The following is a 22049-nucleotide window of genomic DNA, read 5'->3' as shown; positions in this document are numbered from 1 at the left end:
GGGAAGTAACTTTACTTTATAAATTTATAAAGCAGAGTTACAGCAAGTTAAAGCATATAATAATAATTACTTACCAAGTACTTTCTGTCAGATTTTCACTAAGTTTGGCAGAATAAATCTTTATAAAACAACTTACTATAGTTAAATCTATCTTTTTATTTACTTTGGTTGCTCCACTACTGGCCACCATGAAAGCTGGAATGCCCACTAGTGGGCGGTAGGGACCAGGTTGACTCTCACTGATCTAGTGTGTCTTTTATGGCTGCCACTTCTTTATTAATTTTCTGTCTGAAGTATCCATCCATTGTTGGTAGTGGGGTGTTAAAATCTCCTACTATTATAGTTTGCTGTAGATCTCACTCTTTATGTCCATCAAAATCTGCTTTACATATTTAGGTGCTCCTATATTAGGCATATATATACAGTGTGTTTGTAAAGTCATGGTGCACTTTTGACTGGTTACAGGAAAGCAACAAAGGATGATAGAAATGTGAAATCTGCACCAAATAAAAGGAAAACCCTCCCAGTTTCTGTAGGATGATGTGGCAGCATGTGCACATGCGCAGATGATGACATAACACCGTGTATACAGTGGAGCAGCCCATGATCATGCCAGTGGAGATCTGGATGGTACAGAGGAAAGTTCAGTGTGTTCTGTGGCTTGCTAAATTTGAATCCATGACCAAAGTGCAACATGAATATCAGCACATTTATAACAAAGCACCACCACATAAAAATTACATTACTTAGTGGGATAAGCAGTTGAAGGAAACCAGCAGTTTGGTGGAGAAACCCCGTTCTGGTAGGCCATCAGTCAGTGAGGAATCTGGAGAGGCTATACGGGATAGCTACCTTAGGAGCCCTAAAAAATCTGTGCATGAGCCAACATCAAACTGTGCTGAATAGGTATGAAAACTGGGAGAGTTTTCCTTTTATTTGGTGCAGACTTCACATTTCTATCATCTTTTGTTGCTTTTCTGTGACCAGTCAAAAGTTCACTATGACTTTACAGACACACTGTATTTACAGTGGTTATATCCTCCTGTTTGATTGCTTTCTTTATTATTATGTAATGACCTTCTTTATCACTTAATATAGCCTTTGTTTTAAATTTATTTTATCAGATATAAGTATTGCAACCCCAGCTTTTTTTTTCATTTCGACTTGCATGAAATACTTTTTTGCATGCCTTCACTTTCAGTCTCTGTGTATCACCTGTTTTGAGGTGGTTTTCTTGTAGACAGCATATGTATGGGTCCTGTTTTCTTATCCATGCATCTACCCTATGTCTTTTTTTATATATAATTTTATTTTTTTAATGGGGTGACATCAATAAATCAGGATACATATATTCAAAGATAACAAGTCCAGAATATACAAAGAACTCATAAAACTCAACAACAAACAAACAAACAATCCAATAAAAAAATGGGAAGAGGATATGAATAGACACTTCTCCCAGGGAGAAATACAAATGGCCAACAGATATATGAAAAAATGCTCATCTTCTTTAGCTATTAGAGAAATGCAAATCAAAACAGCAATGAGATACCACCTCACACCTGTTCGATTAGCTGTTATTAGCAAGTCAGGTAATAGCAAATGTTGGAGAGGCTGTGGAGAAAAAGGAACCCTCATCCACTGTTGGTGGGAATGTAAAGTAGTACCCTATGTCTTTTGATTGGAGCATTTAATTCATTTATATTTAAGGTTATTATTGAAATGTAGTTGTTTATTGCCATTTTACTCTTCAAAGCTACCATTCTCTTTTTCTAGATTTGTTTATTCTTTTGCACTTTTTTAGCAAGCCCCTTAATCTTTCTTGCAGTACTGCTTTGCTTGTAATAAATTCCTTCAGTTTTTTTTTCTGGGAAGCTTTTTATTTCTCCTTCAATTTTAAATGATAGCCTTGCTGGATACAGAAATCTTGGTAGTAGATTTTTGTTTTGCATCAATTTAAATATTTCTTGCCAATCCATTCTGGCCTCAAGTGTTTCTGTTGAGAACTCCAATGTCATAGTTATGTGGGCTCCTCTATATGTAATTAACTGCTTTTTTCTTGCAGCTTTTAGTATTCTATTTTTGTCTCTTAACTTTGGCACTTTATTATGTGTCTTGGTTTAGGTCTCCTTGGGTTACTCTTCAATGGGACTCTCTGTGCTTCTTGTACTTGTGTCAATTTTTCTTTCATCAATTTAGGGAAGTTTTCAGCTATGATTTCTTCAAACAGATTCTCTATTCCTTGTTCATTCTCTTTTCCTTCATGAACCCCTATGATGTGAATGTTGTTTTTCTTCACGTTGTCACAGAGGTTTCTTAAGAGTTCCAAAGTCTTTTTGAGTTTCTTTTAAGTTCTCTGCTTCTGACCTTTTATTTATCTTGTCCTCTAAATCACTGATTCAATCTTCTGCTTCATCCAGCCTGCTGTTGATTCCTTCTACTGCAGTCTTCATTTCTGATATTGTATTTGTCATTTCTGACTTTTTAAAAATGATTTCAGTGTCCTTTTTAATGCTTGCTATCTCTTTATTTAGGTGCTCATTGTGTTCTTCCATTATTGCTCTAAGATCCTTGAGCATCATAAAAATCATTATTTTAAACTCTACATCTGATAGTTTGGTTACTTCCATTTCATTTAGTTCTTTTTCTGGGGATTTCTCTTGTTGATTCATTTAGGTCACATTTCTCTATCTGACCATTTTGTCTATGTATTAGGTAGTACTCTCTTTGAAATTTTTCTGGTGTCTTTATGAGGAAGATGGGCTCAGTGGTACTGACCTTCCAGGCCACTTATTTTCCTTGTTCTAGGAATGCTTCTTGAGGGTGATATTTTTCCTCATGATGTATACGAGTATTGAATGCAGTTGGTCCTTTCCTGTGTTTACTTGTCCCTTCAGGCTGGCTCTAAGGGTCAACCTTGATCATGTGTATTATACACTATGAAATGTCTTTTCTGTTGGACATATTTATTCTCCACAGTGTCTAGTGCCTACTAGAGTCCACCTTTGGGCATGCTGCTTGTGTATATAGTTGTGTCTAGGATTGATGCTGTCTGCCACCCACTACCAGTTGTGTTGGCTCTAGATCTTCTTGAGTTGGCATGAGCTGTTGTTTGTAAGCCATTGTGGGCTACCTGAAGCTACTGCACTTTTCACTGATTTTGTCTGCATTTTCTGTGTCTGGGTAGTGTGGGAGGAAACTACCTGTGTATAAGGATCAGCTTTCTCCTGTTTAGAGATACAGCAGCCCCATAAAAGCTTCAAGCTTCGTAAGATTTGTCTCCACTTTTCAGCTGCTCCTCCTCCTCTTGCAGCTGCCTGGTCTTCCCATGGAGTCTTCTATAATAAGACTGTAGTGTGGGCTCAGACTGGCCTCACCTAGTAAATTCCTTTACAGGTTGTCTGTTTGGTGGGGTATGGCTGCTGAGGTTGTGAATTAACATTAGTGGCACCCCATACTTTAGGAATCTTTTGTTTAGAAACTCAGTATGGAGAATGTGGCCCCTACTCCAGAGCTTAATCTCCCAGTCCTTACTGAATCCTCAAATTTTATTTCCCCCCAACACGGTGAGCAATAGGTTCAGACTGAGTGTAGCTGACAGTCTCCTCTGCAGGAGTTCTTTCAACTGAGTCCCTGGGCTCAGGGAAGACTGAGAGAGCCTCTCCTGGGGCTTATTGTGCCTCCACAAAGGTAGATAAGCCCCTCTACCAGATCCAACAATAGGCTCACAGGAACCCACACATTAAATGTTCATGCTCCAAGCATTTCTTCCTTCCCCCTGTGGAATCCAGCCCAGCAGGGCAGGATATCAAGCACCCACACTAGCTGACTGTGGAGCTCTACCCTATTCAATGTACATGAGCTGCTGAGCTAATACTGATCACAGAGAACGGAACTGACCTCAGCTGTGAGGGGCCTTCCTTAGGATTTCACTGTAGCAAGGGTTGTTATGTCCTGAATCGATGCTTTCTGCAGTTGTTTTCTGGACATGCCAGCCTTTGGCCTGGGAAACACTGCCTGTGACTGGCCCTCACCAACCTTCTTGGCAATACAAGCAATCCAGTGTTTGTGGCTGCCTCTGCTGGGCACATGGTAATACCAAGCTGTACACCTTGGCTGAATTTTACCCACTTCAGGCCTGGGGGAAGGTCCGCTTAAAAGGTCAAGGTTTCCTGAGTCTTGCCTTGTGCAACTTCTTTCTGTTGGCTGCTTGTTTGGCTCACTCACTGAAAAAAACTTCTGCTTGAGTTTAGAGCCTGCAGAAATTCAGAGATTAATATGAGTAGTGGGCAAGGCTCTGCCTCTCAGCTCCAGGAGTCACAGTCAAGACTTTTTTCTCAGATTTCAATAAGGTGTGGCCTAAGGAATCTAGTAGATGTGGCCTCTGAGACCCAGAGGTGTGGTCTACCTGCTCTCCTGACAGTTTCTATTGAGTCTCCCAAAATGTAGAAGCCCTAGTCTTATAGTCAGAATCAAGTGGAACAAAGCTTTAGTTTGGCTTCAGCACCAGAAAACTGAGTCACTGATGCATACCCTTCTTGCTGGCCTTGCAGAATGGCCTGATTTCATGACTTGGGTAGGAGAAACTCCCAAGGGCAGAGCAGCTGCTTTTTCTTAGGCTGATGCTGCTCAGAGCAGATGCTTTGCCCATGAAAATGTGACTGCAGTATTGGAGAATGAGCACAGGGGTTGTGGTGGCCATCTCCCACAGTTTCTCTCCCTGGGCCTCCAAATTTACACTCCCCTCATGCAACTCTAGTCCTCTCAACTCCCCCTCTACTGGAGCCCCAGGTAAGTGGCTGTGAATGAGATTTTTGGCTCAGGTCCTTTAAGACAGAGCCTGCATTTCTGAGAGCTCCATTTCCTTCTAACAGATAGAAACCTGGCTCTTTTTACCTCCAAATGCTGTGTGGCCACCTCTTCTAGGCTGTAGGACTCTAGGCTGGGGCTTTGGGCTTGGGGCTGAGGACCTATAGTTCTCACAGTGACTCTCTCCATAGGAGAGTCCCTCCAGATCTTCAGCCACCTCTCACTTCTGGAAGCAGGCAGCCTTTTATGCATCTCCATCCTTCCTACCAGTCTCGGTGTGGCTTCTTCTGTGATCCTTGGTTATGGACTCTTCTTTCTTTAGTCCAGAGTTGGTTTTTCAAGATAATTGTTCTTAAATTAATTTGTAATCCAATTTGGTCCTGGAAGGTGGCAGTTGAAACGTACATCTCCACTGCCATTTTGGAATGACAAGTCCAAAGATTCTTAATTCTAATGCAGCTCTTATATCAAACTAACTAGTAAGCTAGTTAGTCAGACTCTCAACTACCATTTGCGTCTTCCATTAGGACATGGAAGAAATTCTGAGTTTCTTCCACATCACATCCAGGCTATAAGTTCCCAAGAGAATTGCCTTAGGCTATTCTATTTAACCACATTATGTCACTGCTTACCTACTGCCACTAATTTGGATGTGGTTCTCAAACCAAGTTTCTAAAAGAGAGAAGGAAAAAGTTATTCTGAAACTTATTCCAGGACCTATCTAATTACCACCATTGCAGGGATTAGAGTCCAGAGGAGGGGAGTGTGGTCAAAATCACATTTAAAATCTTGCTACACCTTCTCCTGTCAAAACTTTACTTAGGATGGACTGAGTAGTTTATACATTTTTCCTATAGCAGAAACTTTATTTCATTTATATTGCTTTCTTTTTTTATTAAGGTAGTAATACTTCTTCTGTCATCTTTGTTGCAATAAAAGTGGAGGGAGTAAGAAAGAAAACTTGCTTTTCACCTCAGAATTGGACAATCCAATAAGAAGCATTGCAAAAATATCTCTTCCACTCTGTATTTGGAGGTTAGATTGCAAAAGGAAGAAGTAAAGTTATGGGGACTCAAAATCAATTGGGAATATTCTGTTTCTTACTTTGTGATAAAGTTCATACAAAGAGAAGGTAAGCATAATACCTGTGAGAAGTAGCTGTCAAAAACACAGCAACGAGAAGAAAAAAATGAAAGAATAAACCAAAGGAAATACATAACAAAGTTAGTCTGTGAGCAAAATAATTTCATCTTCTCCTCTAGGTACAGTAATAAGATGAGTATGGGAGATGGTGATGGGAAGGAGGATAGCAAAGCAAAAATTGAGAGATTTCAAGATCAATGTATTATGTTTTCTCTATCTTTCCTGGAGATTAGATGTTATCTTATGATGGAGTTTATTTTTCATTAGAAAAAATGTTTTTTCACTGTGTTTAATTTGATTGTAAAAACATAAAATTTACATTTGTTAGGTTTTGGCCCTTTCTAAAAGCTACAATAGAAAGAATGAATGAAGGCAAGCGTGAATAATTTTGCTTGTTGTTCTTGCTTAAGTGATAATAATAGCATGTAGCATGGATAAGGAAGAAATTAAGTACTGAATTGGCCATTATAGATACCATAAGTTTTAAAAAGAGGTCTAATAAGTTTGTGTGGAAATAACAAAATAACATGTAGAAAATTTGAAAATTGTGATATTAGATTATTAGTATATTTCATTTTAGTTATCATAACATTTAGATTGTAGTATGAAAATACGTTGCCTAGAGTCAGGGGAATAAAATTGAAAATCATTATAGTTGAGCTAGCTAATGTATGGATGTATTTTGAATAGGAGATCTTGGTGAGTATAAATGTCGTATATCTATTGATGTTAGAACATGGTGTTATATGAGTTTTCTATTGCTAAGTGACAAGATGCCACAAATTTAGTGGCTTACACTAAAAAATATCTTTGTAATAATGTATCAAACATAAAAAGACAAGTACTGTATTATATCACTCATATATGTAATCTTTAAAAGAAAAACAAAACAAAAACCAATCTCATAGACATAGTTGATCTCATAGATAAATGAGTGAGTGATAGCTCAGGGCGCTCAATCAATATTAAGCTAATATAAGGGCCTCTATTACTGCAATATTATCTTTATCTTCCAGCTCACTGTTAATTATTTAAGTTGTCAAACTGAAATATGACAGTAATATTTATTATTAAATGCCAGTTATAGTTGAATTAAAACCACTACCACTGCTGAGGAAAAAAAGTAACCACAATCATATTGGGTGAATTATATGCACTAATTAAAAAGCCAATAATTATTTTGAATAAATGAATGTTCAATTTTGGAGTATAAGTTTATGTTACATTGTAAAGTTTTTATCTGTTATTTCACTTTTATATATAACCAGAAAATTAAACTGTTAGTTATAAGATTGGTTAAATATAAGAGTACTTCTTCTGCCCATAAAATAATTTTAGTGACAAATAAGAAAGGCTATAAATGTTGACTATATTTTCATGGTCAATAAAATAATTCATACTCCTAAAATATACAAAACAATGAAATGTATTCATATTCTAATATGCTATTTAACTTTTACATATTTTAATCATCTTTCTGCCAAACTGATGACAAGAAAACTGATGACAAGATACAAAAATAATTGATGAAATTTTTTCTTTTCATATATTACTTCATGAGAGAATACAATGGTAAGTACATGTAAAAGAGAGAGAGAGAGAGAGAGAGAGAGAGAGAAATTACCTAGTCAGATCTGGACACTTATACAATAGAGAGTATACCATTTTCTCCTCTGCATTAAAATATAATTTATTAAAGATATAAGTCTTTAAAAAGATAAAGAAAGTAGCAAATTAGTAAAGGTTTAAGTATCTATCAGATAGCAGAGTAAGTTCTCAAGTGGGCCTAAGTTTTTTAAAAAAAAATAATAATCATAATAGGAAAAACAGACTTGCTTACAAAAAAATATGCAAAAGCATGGGGAAAAAAGATGCAAAACACATGAAGACTGGAGAAAATACTGATAGGTTAGAGTAACACCAATTATTTTAATATAAAATAAGTTTTTAATTCTTAGTATTGATTATAAAAGTTGTAGGTAGAGTGCAGAGCAGCGGCTGTGGCTGATGCAATGCTGTGAGAATACTACAGCTCCCAGAACCCTCCTGGGCACACCCAGGAAGGAAGCTTGCCCACTGCGCGGAATTGACTCAGCACCAGAGGAGCAGCCCTCTGACCTTTTTGGGCCATTTGTCCTACACTAACATCCTATTGGCTGAACCCATGTATATAAGCTAGCTTACTTCCTGAATAAAGCGGGTCTGCGTCACTGAACCTGTTCCCCGGAGTCTTCGTTGTCCTCACCCCCCCACCCCCATTTTCCTTGTCCACATACTAGTGCCTTGAACAGGGACCTAACCGGCATCTAAGGGATGGCTGAGTAACTCTCTGCAATGGGAAACCTTCTCCCCCACTCCTGAGCCCCGCAGGCGAGAGCCCTGCATGCCCTATTGCAGAGTAGGTGAGTTAAAGTTAGTACAAAGAAAGTTAGTAAAAAGAATCTTTGTACCTACTGGGAAATCCTCTCTGGTTTCGGTCCGTGGTTTGGGGACACACCTCTCTGGTACCCTAATGCTTGGGCCCAGGCTCTCCAACTTGTTTTTTTGGACAAGGTGCATGGGGGTAGGCCTTGCTTCTTGGCCTCACTCCTGGCCTTGTTGGGGGTGCATGCCTGTCTGGCCAGTGCTCCTGCTGAGGACCCTCTGCTGGTTCCTGGTATCCTGCTGGCTACTCCTCTTTTGGGGGGACCCTGCCCCCCTGTTCACCTCCCTCTTTGGAGGAGGAGGGTGGTTGAGCCCCTGAGTTTGGTGGGCTCGCGGCTGAGCCCACAGAGATGCCAGCCGGGTTGGTGGCTGCACTGTCGGCTCCACATTCCGAAGAAGTAGAAGAAGCAGAAGCAGCAGTGGTCGCCGCTCCCACAATCCCTGCCAGGGCTCGCCCTCCCCAGCCAGTCACCCCAATCCTAAAAGCCACTGCCCAACTTAAGCCCCTGGAGCCAGTAGGGGCTCACGTGGGATGCCAACCAACCAATGTGAGTTGAGCAGTGGCCAATGACAGCTCCTAGATTGGGAAGGTTGCACAGGCTATTACAGCAACAGCTGGAAACCGGACATGTTGGGCCCTCCACCAGTCCTCATAGTTCACCTATTTTTGTGATGCAGAGGAGGGTATCTGGAGGATAGAGGCTCCTCCACGATTTGGGGGCAATTAGTGAGCATATGGCAAAGGTGAGCACTTTGCAACCAGGTTTGCCACATCCCTCTGCAGTGCAGGGCAGCCCATGTCCATCCGGAAGACAAGCCTTATTCTGCTTTTACAGTGCCCTCCACCAACCACGCCCTTCCAGTACAGTGGTATCAATGGACAGTCCTGCTGCAAGGAATGAAAAACAGCCCACCCTGAATGCCATTAGACTTTCCACCCATTATGCCCTGCACCTCTGGCAACAGGCTCCTCTCACTATCTTCTCGGATAGTGCCTATGCCGTACAAACAGTTAAAGGTCTTGCCCATTCCACCTTCCAGCCCAAGCAGACATTACTAGATAGGCTCTCAGCCAGCTTAAAGAACTGTTAGAGGAGCGTCAACACCCTTGCTATATTTAGCATCTTTGCTCCCATTCTGGCTTGTCTGACCCCCTAGTGGCAGGCAACACACAAGTTGATTATCTAGTTTTAACAGTCTCCCCTATTGAGCAAGCCAGACAACTTCATGCCCGGCTTCATATGTCTTCCCATTCTCTCAAATCTCTCTTTCCCCATCTCACTCACGCAACCTGCTAACATCTTGTTCGCGTATGTAAACAATGCAGGCCCTTACTACCCTTAGGACTCCTACAACCACAGGGTGTCAACCCTTGAGGCTTACAGCCTAATGCTGCATGGCAAATAGATCACTCATATCCCCCAACTTGGCAAACTCCGTTACGTACATGTAACAGTAGACACCTTCTCCGGAGCCCTCTCAGCCACGGCCCTAGCAGGAGAAAAAACTACACATGCAATTCGTGCCCTTTGACAGGCCATGCTTTGCCTTGGTGTACCTTGGGAAATTAAAACTGACAATGGGCCCTGTTATACCAGCAGCCAATTTAAAGCCTTTTGTTCCCAATGGCAAATCACACACCGCCTTGGCATTCCTTATAATCCCCAAGGAAAAGCCATAGTAGAATGGTGACACAGAGACATTAAGCTTCAAATTCAAAAAGAAGGGGGATATGCCTCAGGCTTCACCCAGAGAAGTGCTTACCAGTGTTGTCTTCACCCTTAATTATTTAACTTCTGATTCTGATGGTATAACCCCAGCCTACAAACATTGGGGAGGCCTTCATAGCCACCCAACCCCTTTACCATTTGTACACTGGAAGGACCCAGCCACAGCTCAGTGGTGGAGACCACACTATCTTCTAACACAAGGGAGAGGTTATGCTTGTGTTTTTTCATAAAATAGCCTGCATCCAATTTGGATCCCAGGAAGGAATGTATGGCCACTCCCTGTGTCCCAAGATGACCCCACCGATGATGCCTCCAACACCTGCAAACCCTCCAGTTTAGGAGATGGCCAGCCTCAGCCTTGATGAACGGCTGCCTGGAGCAGATCCTCAGCGCTCCAGGAGGATATTTCATAACCAACGTGCTCATAACATAACCTGGGGAGATATGAAGGTCCTAGCCAAACAGACTCAAAGATCAGCCCCTGATGGACCCCCAGGTCCAGGCCCTCTGTTCCTCCTCATGTGTGCCATTATCACAGCGAACTCCCAGGTGCAAGGAGATCCTCGTATCTAGGCAGCTGTTCCCCACCCTGGCATAATTATGCTTGTTGAAGTTAATAGCCCACAGTTTCTAGCAGTATGTTCCAGTAAGTGCTCCCTTAGTCTCCCTTGTGACAATAGTAGCCAGGAATCCCAACAGTGGAATGGCACTATGTGGGGTAACCTTAGTGACCCAATGCTACTTAAATTTAATAACACCATCCCCTCGGAGGGGTGGGTCCTCCTTTAAAATCATACTACGGGGGACTTTGCTGAAAATGGTATTACCAACCAAGGCTCAGTACTTGGCCTACAAGCCCTCCTCCCCCTAGCTACCAACAGCTGGGCCCACCCCACTAACCTTGCCTTCCCAGGGTCGCCTTTTTGCCCATTCCTTTATGACGAACATCTAAGTACACTCCCAAGAGAAAGAATTCCTTGAAAAGACTGCCTCATTGCCTCTGGCCTGGATACATAGACTGTCAACCTTGGAGTTTGGCATCGGAAGCTGAGAGACATAATACAAACATATGCAGTATGCAGCCCATGGCAAGCCATTCGTTCCGTGTTTGGACTCTGGGACCTTTGGGGGGAGGGGGTGTGCATGGACCTATGTCCATTTTTTGCAATCGAAATGGAACTGTGTTGGCCCTGGCCGGTTGGCTCAGTGGTAGAGCATCGGCCTGGCGTGCAGAAGTCCCGGGTTCGATTCCTGCCCAGGGCACACAGGAGAAGTGCCCATCTGCTTCTCCACCCTTCCCCCTCTCCTTCCTCTCTGTCTCTCTCTTCCCCTCCTGCAGCCAAGGCTCCACTCGAGCAAAGATGGCCTGGGCGCTGGGGATGGCTCCTCGGCCTCTGCCCCAGGAGCTAGAGTGGCTCTGGTCGCAACAGAGCGACCCCCCGGAGGGGCAGAGCATCGCCCCCTGGTGGGCAGAGCATCGCCCCCTGGTGGGTGTGCCGGGTGGATCCCGGTTGGGCACATGCGGGAGTCTGTCTGACTGTCTCTCCCCATTTCCAGCTTCAGAAAAATACAAGAAAAAAAAATTGGAACTGTGTTTAATGGCACCTGGGAGGTCTCTGTAACACAATGGGAGAGAAATGACATCCCAACCCCTAGGACAGCAGTTCTCAACCTGTGGGTCATGACCCCGGCGGGTGTCGAACGACCAAAACACAGGAGTCACCTAAAGCCATCAGAAAATACATATTTATTATACATTTTTAAATAAAATATGTATTCCGATGGCTTTAGGCGACCCATGTGTTTTGGTCATTCGACCCCCACCGGGGTCATGATCCACAGGTTGAGAACCGCTGCCCTAGGAGGAATCCCCTGTTTAAGACCCTTGTTCTATTTCCTAACTAGTCAAACATTACAGAAGCTTGCTTCATTGTTTAATCCAGCTATTATATTAGCATATAGTATAAAAGGTTTTATAGTTGTTTTAATTCTACTAGGGTTCCGTTGCATAATGCATAGCATTCAGAAGCCACAACAGCAACAAGCAGTCATTAAGCAAGTTCAACTGGCCTTAATTAAAAGAGAAGGGGGAGATGTAGGTAGAGCACAGAGCATTTACCTAGTGGCTGTGGTTGATGCAATGCTGTGAGAATATTCCAGCTCCAAGAACCCTCCTGGGCACACCCAGGAAGGAAGCTCACCTGCTGTGTGAAAATGACTTAGCGCCAGCTGGTCAGCCCTCTGACCTTTCTTGGCCAGTTGCCCTACACTAACATCCTATTGGCTGAACCCATCTATATAAGATTACTTACTTCCTGAATAAAGCAGATCTGTGTCACTGAACCTGGTCCCAGGAGTCAGGTTTGTGCGTCTCCTCTGTCCTCACCCCCAGTGGGCCTTGTCCACTTAAAGCAAAATATAGTTTTTCTATATTTTAAGGATAATTGATTAGCTCTGTGGTTATGCACACAAATAATAACTGGACAGATACATAACAAGATAATTTAGGGAACTAACTACTTTAAAAATTGTAATGATATCATTCTTTAAGGAAGTGAGCTCCTGACTTAATATGGGTATAGAAGTCAGCAGCACTGAAGAAAGGCATTGAAGGATTGGTACAGAAGGATTTGAGAGTCAGATACTGGATGAAAGTTTAAAAAAAGACAAATGAGGGACTAAGAAAAGAGAGAAGGTGACTTGAAAAGGTGTGTAAAGTCAATCATTGATGTTTCAGAGTGAGTCCTTCACAGTAGACCCTTCTATTCATGCTTTCACTCTTCACATTCTCAGTTACCCACAGACAGCTGACATTTGAAAATATTGAGTTTCCCAACCATTGACATTGCTTGCTCCTAACATCCAGCCATTGTTATTATTATACCTCCTTGATACAGGATCACACAAATCAAATGATCCTCCTTCTGACATATCATCAGAAGGTCAGTAGCAGCTTAATGCTAGTCATAGTGTCTCACATTATCTCATCAAATAGGCATATTATTACTTCATATCATCATCATAAAAAAATGGTGAATAATGTACAATGAGATATTTTGAGAGCAGGACCACATTCACATGGTTCTTATAACTTTATACAGTATATTATTAGCATTGTTCTATTTTAGTGTTATTGTTACACTCTTAGTGTACTTAGTTCATGAATTAAACTTTATCATAGGTATGCATGTATAGGAAAAACCATAGTATACATAGGATTTGGTATTGTCTGTGCTCTTAGACATGAATACGGGTCTTGAAACATATCCTTTGCAAATAAGGGAGACTACCATACCACATTCTTATAATTCATTGACTTAATGTAAATTATTCAAAGTTACAAAACTGAGTTGCTCTAAGTCCTATATTACCAGTGGCTGTCTTTTTATTGCCTGTTCCTTAAGCAGAACTTCTGAGTTAGGAGTAGAGAAAGAAAAATAAGGATCATCAATAATTACCACTGAGATTAACATAAATCTTCATACTTCACACTTCCTTTGATTAGAGAATGTAGATCATTGAGATAAAATCAGAAAAATTTCTTTCAAAAATGTAAATATTTAGAACAGCATACCTTTTAGTCACATTTTCTGTCAGTATGTGTGAAACATTACATACAAATTCTTATAAATGAAAATCTAAAGGCCAGCATCTACAAAAAAAATATTCAGAATTTAGTCTTTTTTTAATAGTAAACCCTTAAAGAGAGAGAATAATATTAGATTTAGAGAAAGATATTTTTATGTGCATATTTTATACTGCCTAGTCATATTCCCTTGCCACCTGGTAACAATATAGCTAAAGAAACTTTTGGTATATATGTAATAAAACATAATATAACATATTCAAAATATTAGCACAAAACAAAAATAGCCAGAAAAATTTGATTTAACCCTAAATTCACTAAAAAGGATATATTGCAGCATAATTCTGATTCCAAAACCAGGCAAAGACAACACAAAGAAAGAAAATTATAGGCCAATATCTCTGATGAATATAGATGCTAAAATCCTCAACAAAATATTAGCAAACCGAATCCAACAATATATGGAAAAAATCATACACCATGATCAAGTGGGATTTATTCTGGGGAGGCAAGGATGGTACAATATTCATATCAATCAATGTGATTCATCACATAAACAAAAAGAAGGAGAAAAACCATATGATAATTTCAATAGATGCAGAAAAAGCATTTGATAAAATCCAGCACCCATTCATGATCAAAACTCTCAGCAAAGTGGGAATACAGGGAACATACCTCAACATGATAAAAGCCATCTATGAGAAACCCACAGCCAACATCATACTCAATGGGCAAAAATTAAAAGCAATACCCTTAAGATCAGGAGCAAGGCAGGGGTGCCCCCTTTCACCACTCTTATTTAACATGGTCCTGGAAGTCCTAGGCACAGCAATCAGACAAGAAGAAGAAATAAAAGGCATTCAAGTTGGAAAAGAAGAAGTAAAACTATCATTATTTGCAGATGATATGCTATTGTATATAGAAAACCCTAAAGTCTCAGTGAGAAAGCTACTGGACCTGATAAATGAATTCAGCAAAGTGGCAGGATATAAAATCAATACTCAGAAATCAGAGGCATTTTTATACACCAACAATGAACAGTCAGAAAGAGAAATTAAGGAAACAATCCCCTTCACAATTACAACCAAAAAAAAAATAAAGTACCTAGGAATAAACTTAACCAAGGAGACTAAAGACTTGTACTCGGAAAATTACAAAGCATTAATAAAAGAAATCAAGGAAGATACAAACAAGTGGAAGCACATACCATGCTCATGGTTAGGAAGAATAAACATCATTAAAATGTCTATATTACCCAAAGCAATATATAAATTCAATGCAATACCAATTAAAATACCAATAACATACTTCAAAGATATAGAACACATATTCCAAAAATTTATATGCAACCAAAAGAGAACATGAATAGCCTCAGCAATCTTAAAAAAGAAGAATAAAGTGGGAGGTATCACACTTCCTGATATCAAGTTATACTACAAGGCCACTGTACTCAAAACAGCATGGTACTGGCATAAGAACAGGCATACAGATCAATGGAACAGAACAGAGAACCCAGAAATAAACCCACAGTTCTATGGACAACTGATGTTTGACAAAGGAGGCAAGGAAATACAATGGAGTAAAGACAGCCTATTTAACAAATGGTATTGGGAAAATTGGACAGCTACCTGCAAAAAAATGAAACTAGATCACCAGCTTACACCACTCACAAAAATAATCTCAAAATGGATAAAAGACTTAAATGTAGGCCATGAAACCATAAGCATCTTAGAAGAAAACATAGGCAGTAAGCTCTCGGACATCTCTCGGAGCAATATATTTGCTGATTTATCTCCATGGGAAGTAAAATAAAAGACAGGATAAACAAATGGGACTATATCAAACTAAAAAGCTTTTGCACAGCTAAAGACAACAAGAACAGAATAAAAAGATAAACTACACAATGGGAGAACATATTTGACAATACATCGGATAAGGGTTAATAACCAAAATTTATAAAGAACTCGTAAATCTCAACACCAGGAAGACAAACAATCCAATCCAAAAATGGGCAAAAGAGATGAATAGACACTTCTCCAAAGAGGACATACATATGGCCAACAGGCATATGAAAAAATGCTCAACATCACTAATCATTAGAGAAATGCAAATTAAAACCACAATGAGATATCACCTCACACCAGTCAGAATGGCGCTCATCAACAAAACAACACAGAATAAGTGCTGGCGAGGCTGTGGAGAAAAGGGAACCCTCCTGCACTGCTGGTGGGAATGCAGACTGGTGCAGCCTCTGTGGAAAACAGTATGGAGATTCCTCAAAAAACTGAAAATCTTCCTGGCCAGGGCACACAGGAGAAGCGCCCATTTGCTTCTCCACCCCTCCACCGCGCCTTCCTCTCTGTCTCTCTCTTCCCCTCCCGCAGCCAAGGCTCCATTGGAGCAAAGATGGCCCCAGGCGCTGGGGATGGCTCTGAGGCCTCTGCCTCAGGCGCTAGAGTGGCTCTGGTCGCAACATGGCCACACCCAGGATGGGCAGAGCATCGCCCCCTGGTGGGCAGAGCATCGCCCCATGGTGGGCGTGCCGGATGGATCCCGGTCGGGCGCATGCGGGAGTCTGTCTGACTGTCTCTCCCTGTTTCCAGCTTCAGAAAAATGCAAAAAAAAAAAAAAAAACAACTGAAAATCGAACTGCCTTTTGACCCAGCTATCCCACTTTTAGGAATATACCCCAAGGACACCATAGAACGGCTCCAAAAGGAGAAATGCACCCCCATGTTTGTGGCAGCATTGTTCACAATAGCGAAGATCTGGAAACAGCCCAAGTGTCCGTCAGAGGACGAGTGGATTAAAAAGCTTTGGTACATATATACTATGGAATACTACTCAGCCATAAGAAATGATGACATCAGATCATTTACAATAACATGGATGGACCTTGATAACATTATACGGAGTGAAATAAGTAAATCAGAAAAAAACTAAGAACTATATGAATCCATACATAGAAGGGACATAAAAATGAGACTCAGAGACATGAACAAGATTGTGATGGCAACAGGGGTGGGGGGTGGGGGAGGGGGGAGGGGGTTAAGAAGGATAGAGGGGTTGGGGGAGGGGAGGGGCACAAAGAAAACCAGATAGAAGGTGACAGAAGACAATTTAACTTTGGGGGAGTGGTATACAGCACAATCAAATGTCAAAATAATCTAGAGATGTTTTCTCTCAACATATGTACCCTGATTTATCAATGTCACTGCATTAAATTTAATAATAAAAAAAACCCACACACCCACCTTCTAGCTTGTGACCCCCGGGGGCCAAACGATACCCCTCCTGGCCTCCCTCTCCCAGTAACTTCCTCTTCCTTTTCTTCTTCTGGGACTGCTCAGACTCCCTGATGTTTCTGTTCCCTCGGGGCTGACCTTCAAATTAAATACTGTGTGCTTCTTGCTGTGTAAAAAAAAAAAAAAAAAGATATATTGCAAAATAAAATGTATAAAATTTAGATTATTTTTATTTAAAATATGTATGGCCCTGGCCGGTTGGCTCAGCGGTAGAGCGTCGGCCTAGAGTGCGGAGGACCCGGGTTCGATTCCCGGCCAGGGCACACAGGAGAAGCGCCCATTTGCTTCTCCACCCCTCCGCTGCGCTTTCCTCTCTGTCTCTCTCTTCCCCTCCCGCAGCCAAGGCTCCATTGGAGCAGAGATGGCCCGGGCGCTGGGCATGGCTCTGTGGCCTCTGCCTCAGGCGCTAGAGTGGCTCTGGTTGCAATATGGCGACGCCCAGGATGGGCAGAGCATCGCCCCCTGGGGGGCAGAGCACCGCCCCTGGTGGGCGTGCCGGGTGGATCCCGGTCGGGCACATGCGGGAGTCTGTCTGACTGTCTCTCCCTGTTTCCAGCTTCAGAAAAATGAAAAAATAAAAAAAATAAAAAAAATAAAATATGTATAACATTAGCAAAATTATCTGAAATTTAACCATAATGTTTAATTGGTCTCACCATGAATGACTTCTTTATTTTAAATCACACATTCAGAAACTATATGTTTGATCCTACTTAACTATTCATGTTTCAGCTTAATTGCATAGTACAGACTCATAAATGTATAGCCTTAGACTAAACAATAAAAATGGAAACAATCAATACATAAAACTTAGTTTTACTTACATTTGAGTAAACATTTAATGTGTAATAGCTATATATGTATACTACATGTTCTATTCTTAAGATGTCTTATTTTAATAAAAAAAAACTTCTATTTTTTTAAAATAATAAATCAGAAAGACCTCATGTAAATTTTAATTATTACAAAATTTGTTGGAATACACAACCTGCAAAAATTTCTATAAACATTTAGTCACAAGAGAGCCATCTGGTTCCATGTAATTATACCCATTTTTCATCCAATTCTGAATCCAAAGTGTAAAAGATGGTCCAAGAATATCATACATATTTATGATATATTCTTGGTGACTGTCAAACCATATATCAATTAATGGGTTTTATTCATATGGGTGTGTTTCTGTCTTCGTTTATATTATATACTCAAATACAGCACAGATTTAGAGATTACTGAATGAATTGCTGCTTGTTTGAATTCTCTCTAGTGATGTGTTTCAGAGTAAAATGAAATAAATTTAAGACACAACAGGGTGGAAGAAGGTAAAAAAATAGAAGCAATCTGACTTTTTTTATATAAAATCTTTGAATCAAGATGATGGATGCCTTGCAAATACAAAAAAAAAATATTTGTGGTCATTTGCTATATAAACTTTCTGACTTTTGAAACTTCACTGCAAAAGATTAGATTTCTCATCGGCATATTATAGCCAAATTTTCATTTAATACTTCATATGTTGTCTATATTACCTTTCTTTAGAATAGTACATTTCTGAATGAGCTGAAATTGTTTTTAAAAATAAAAATAAAATCATGCCATTTTGGCAAAGTGAATAAACCTTAAGAATATCATGCTAAGCAAAATAAGTTGGTCAGGAAAAGCTAAGGACCATATAATTCCACTCATCTGTGGGATATAAAACTGAAACTCATAAACAAACGACAGTATTGTGCTTACCAGAGGAAGGGCATGAGGGTTAGTAAAGGGGAAAAGGGACCCAATGTATGGTGATGGGAGATGATTTGACTTTGAGTGGTGAATACACAATGCAATATACAAATTATATATCATAGAAATGTATGCTTGAAACATATAATCTTATTAACCAATGTCACCCCAATAAATTTAAAAAATGGAGGTGCTAAACATGTCATAAATTTTTAATCCTAACACAATAGCATTATACAGCTATACATATTTTATATTACAGATTACATATTCTATCCTTATATGAATGCTATTGCCAATTGCTTTGTGTGTGTGTGTGTGTGTGTGACAGAGACAAAGAGAGAGGGACAGAAAAGCAAGAAGAGAGAGAGATGAGGAACATCAATTATTCATTGCATCTCCTTAGTTGTTCAATGATTGCTTTCTAATATGTGCCTTGACTGGAGAGCTACAGCAGAGCAAGTGCCCCCTTGCTCAAGCCAGCAACCTAGGGCTGTAAGCCACTGACCTTGGGCTTCAAGTCAGCTACTATAGGGTCATGTCTATGATCTCATCTTCAAGCCAGCAACCCTGTGCTCAAGCTGGTGACCTTGAGGTTTCAAACCTGAGTCCTCCACATGCCAGTCCAATGCTCTATCCACTGCACCACTGCCTAGTCAAAGGTCAATTGCTCTTATACCTCTCTTTTTGTTAAACTGTAATTCATTTGTTTTTATAGGTTATGTTTAATATCAATTCTAGGTTGCTGTCTTGTTTATATGTTATTAATTATTCAACCAAATCATCATATGGCAGTCCATGGGTGTCTTAAAAACAACTCCTACTTTACAGCAGATATAAGATTACATTCTGTAAATTTTGATTCATATGATAAACAACTAAGTTAGAATGTTGTACTGGTAACTTGGTCTAAAAAAATTATCTCAAGAATGTATTATTATTTTCTTAGCAGTGCCATACTTTAAAATATATATTAACTTATTTATTATAAAATGTTCTTAGGAAATAACTTCAAACATGAGAAAATATATGAATAGAAATTTTTGTATATATTATCTTTTCATATAGGAAAACATTATGTAAATGAACTTATAGATAACATGCCTGATAGGTTCTAATTTTATTCTGTTTTCTAATAAACACATGTGTGTTATTTTATGTGCATAAATATATGTAAGATACATTATATAATATAGAAATAGGAAATAAGTAAACTTACCTTTAATAGTTAAAATATAATATTAGAACTAAAAGGCTATAAAATTTTAATAAGAATTAACAATTATCTCAGGAATATCATAAAATTAATGATTTCCCAGATGATTTTCAAAATTAAAACATTTTTTTCTGGCAAAATAGAAGTCATATTTTGTGTTAAACCAAAATCTTACAGAAGATGAGGAGAAAGGGGAAGAAACATCATGGATAGGGAGAAATAGAAGCAGAAATAGGGTGAAAGAGAGAACAGTTATGAATCAATAGTGTCACCTGACCAGGTGGTGGTACAGTGAATAGAGCATCGACCCAGGATGCTCAGACCCAAGTTCAAAACCCAAGGTTACTGGCTTGAGTGCGGGTTCCTCTGGCTTGAGCACAGACTCACCAGCTTGAGCACAGGGACACCGGTGTGAGCATGGGATCATAAACATGACCTCAAGGTCACTGGCTTGAAGCTCTAGGTTGCTGGCTTGAGCAAGGGGTCACTGGCTCAGCTGTGGCCCCCCACCTGTCAAGGCACATATGAGAAAGCAGTCAATGAACAACTAAGGATCTGCAACGAAGAATTGATGCTTCTCATCTCTTTCCCTTTCTATCTGTCTGTCTGTCGCTCTCTCTCATTTAAAAAAAAAAATTAGTAGTAAGAAAGACATTGTGTGTTCTGCTTTCCCTCCCAGTAAACACATCATGCAAAAGTCAATTGAGTATGTTACTCAAATGTGAGTTTTTGGCTGGAAACTTTCTTCAGCTGGTGTTAACCTAAGGAAACTGTAAGAGGCAGCAAAACCCTTTCTGGGACTGAGACAAATGAGAAAATCTTGATGATACATACTGTCTATTTGCTTATTTTTTAGTGCAAAATATCTCATTCCTTCCCAATCTCCTCCTGCCCACAATGAGAAAATAATCCATAACCTTTTTGTTTCTTAAAATTTTTACAAATGACCAGTGCTCACCAGAAAATATATTTGTCTTTAGAAGAAAAAAGGTCTATAGATAGAAGGAAAGTGGTGGGCAAGAGAATGATTGATAGAGTGCAAGATGTCAGTGGTTAAGGGGATGATAATTGGAGGTACATATAGTAAATAAAGATAAATCCTGGGGTATCCAGGAAGGGAAAATATTGTATGCTCAGTGAACAATTCGGTACATTTCATTGGTACAATGCTTATTCTAATATTGGAGCATCCTGGCTTGAAGTTGGAAACTTTAATATTTAATATTAATGAAACATCAACTGTTACCTTTGTCAAAAAGTAATATAATATCAACACTTCTGGTATTAGAATATATGTTAGCTAGTGAAAACTAGCATTTAATTGACCCATTTTTGTTCTACTATATTAAATGTAATATATAATTAAGACATAAGTCATCTATCTATTTCTTACTAGTAGAGATAAATTAAGCACTTCCAACTAGGTAATGCAGGCAGGACTATTTTAATCTACTTACCTAAAAAAAAATTATTAGTTTAGAGAGCCAGAAATTTAACATGAACTTGAAATTTTAAGTAAATTGGTAAAGGTAGCCTTCTTTATGGAGGAGATATAGTAATTTGTTTTCTAATTTGAAAGACACATTCTCTTGTACTGACCAATAGACCCCCAGACTCTTCAAAGAAACGGCAGGTTCCTCAATCCCCATAGAGTTATTTTATCATCAGTGTTGCATGAGTCTTATCAAGGACTCCAGTGTTCTTGCCACCTCTTCTTGTTCTTGTCTAGTCAGCTTGATGTCATCAATGTGATGTTCTGTGAGATATTCAGCTGATTGATTCACTTCTGAAGGAGAACAGGAGATACAACTTACCTCTGAGGGAAAAAATGTAAACGAGCATCCCAGTATTAACACAAACTCTTCTGATTATTATTCCAATGGTAATGTTAAAGACTAAAAGTTAACAAATGAATGACATTTTCTGTACCTACGTTCTTTTTTATCTGCTCTATTAACAATATCAAGTGTAGTACAGCCTCTGTAATCATGGCTATTGCCTATGTGAGTCTATAAGAGCTTACAGTCATTCTCCAGGATTTATCCAGTTTCTGAAGAGATCTTACTGGTGAATTAAATGGCTATCTACAAGAGACCTCTATCACTAAATTC

The 22049-nt window shown here is 39.6% G+C and overlaps 1 non-coding gene and 1 pseudogene across 1 annotated transcript; one reads left to right on the top strand and one right to left on the bottom strand.

The window, feature by feature from the left end:
* Positions 1 to 5067, bottom strand: part of LOC136335536 (microphthalmia-associated transcription factor-like) — a 50096-nt pseudogene extending 45029 nt beyond the window's left edge.
* A 12117-nt stretch (positions 5068 to 17184) lies between these two features.
* On the top strand, positions 17185 to 17260 carry TRNAS-AGA (transfer RNA serine (anticodon AGA)). The gene has a single exon. It is a non-coding gene; the product is annotated as a tRNA-Ser (tRNA).
* Positions 17261 to 22049: the final 4789 nt, after the last annotated feature.

Source organism: Saccopteryx bilineata, chromosome 4, assembly GCF_036850765.1.
Source record: "Saccopteryx bilineata isolate mSacBil1 chromosome 4, mSacBil1_pri_phased_curated, whole genome shotgun sequence".
Lineage (NCBI taxonomy): Eukaryota > Metazoa > Chordata > Mammalia > Chiroptera > Emballonuridae > Saccopteryx > Saccopteryx bilineata.
Note: the sequence above shows the minus strand (reverse complement) of the source record. Positions and strands in the feature narration are given on the sequence as shown.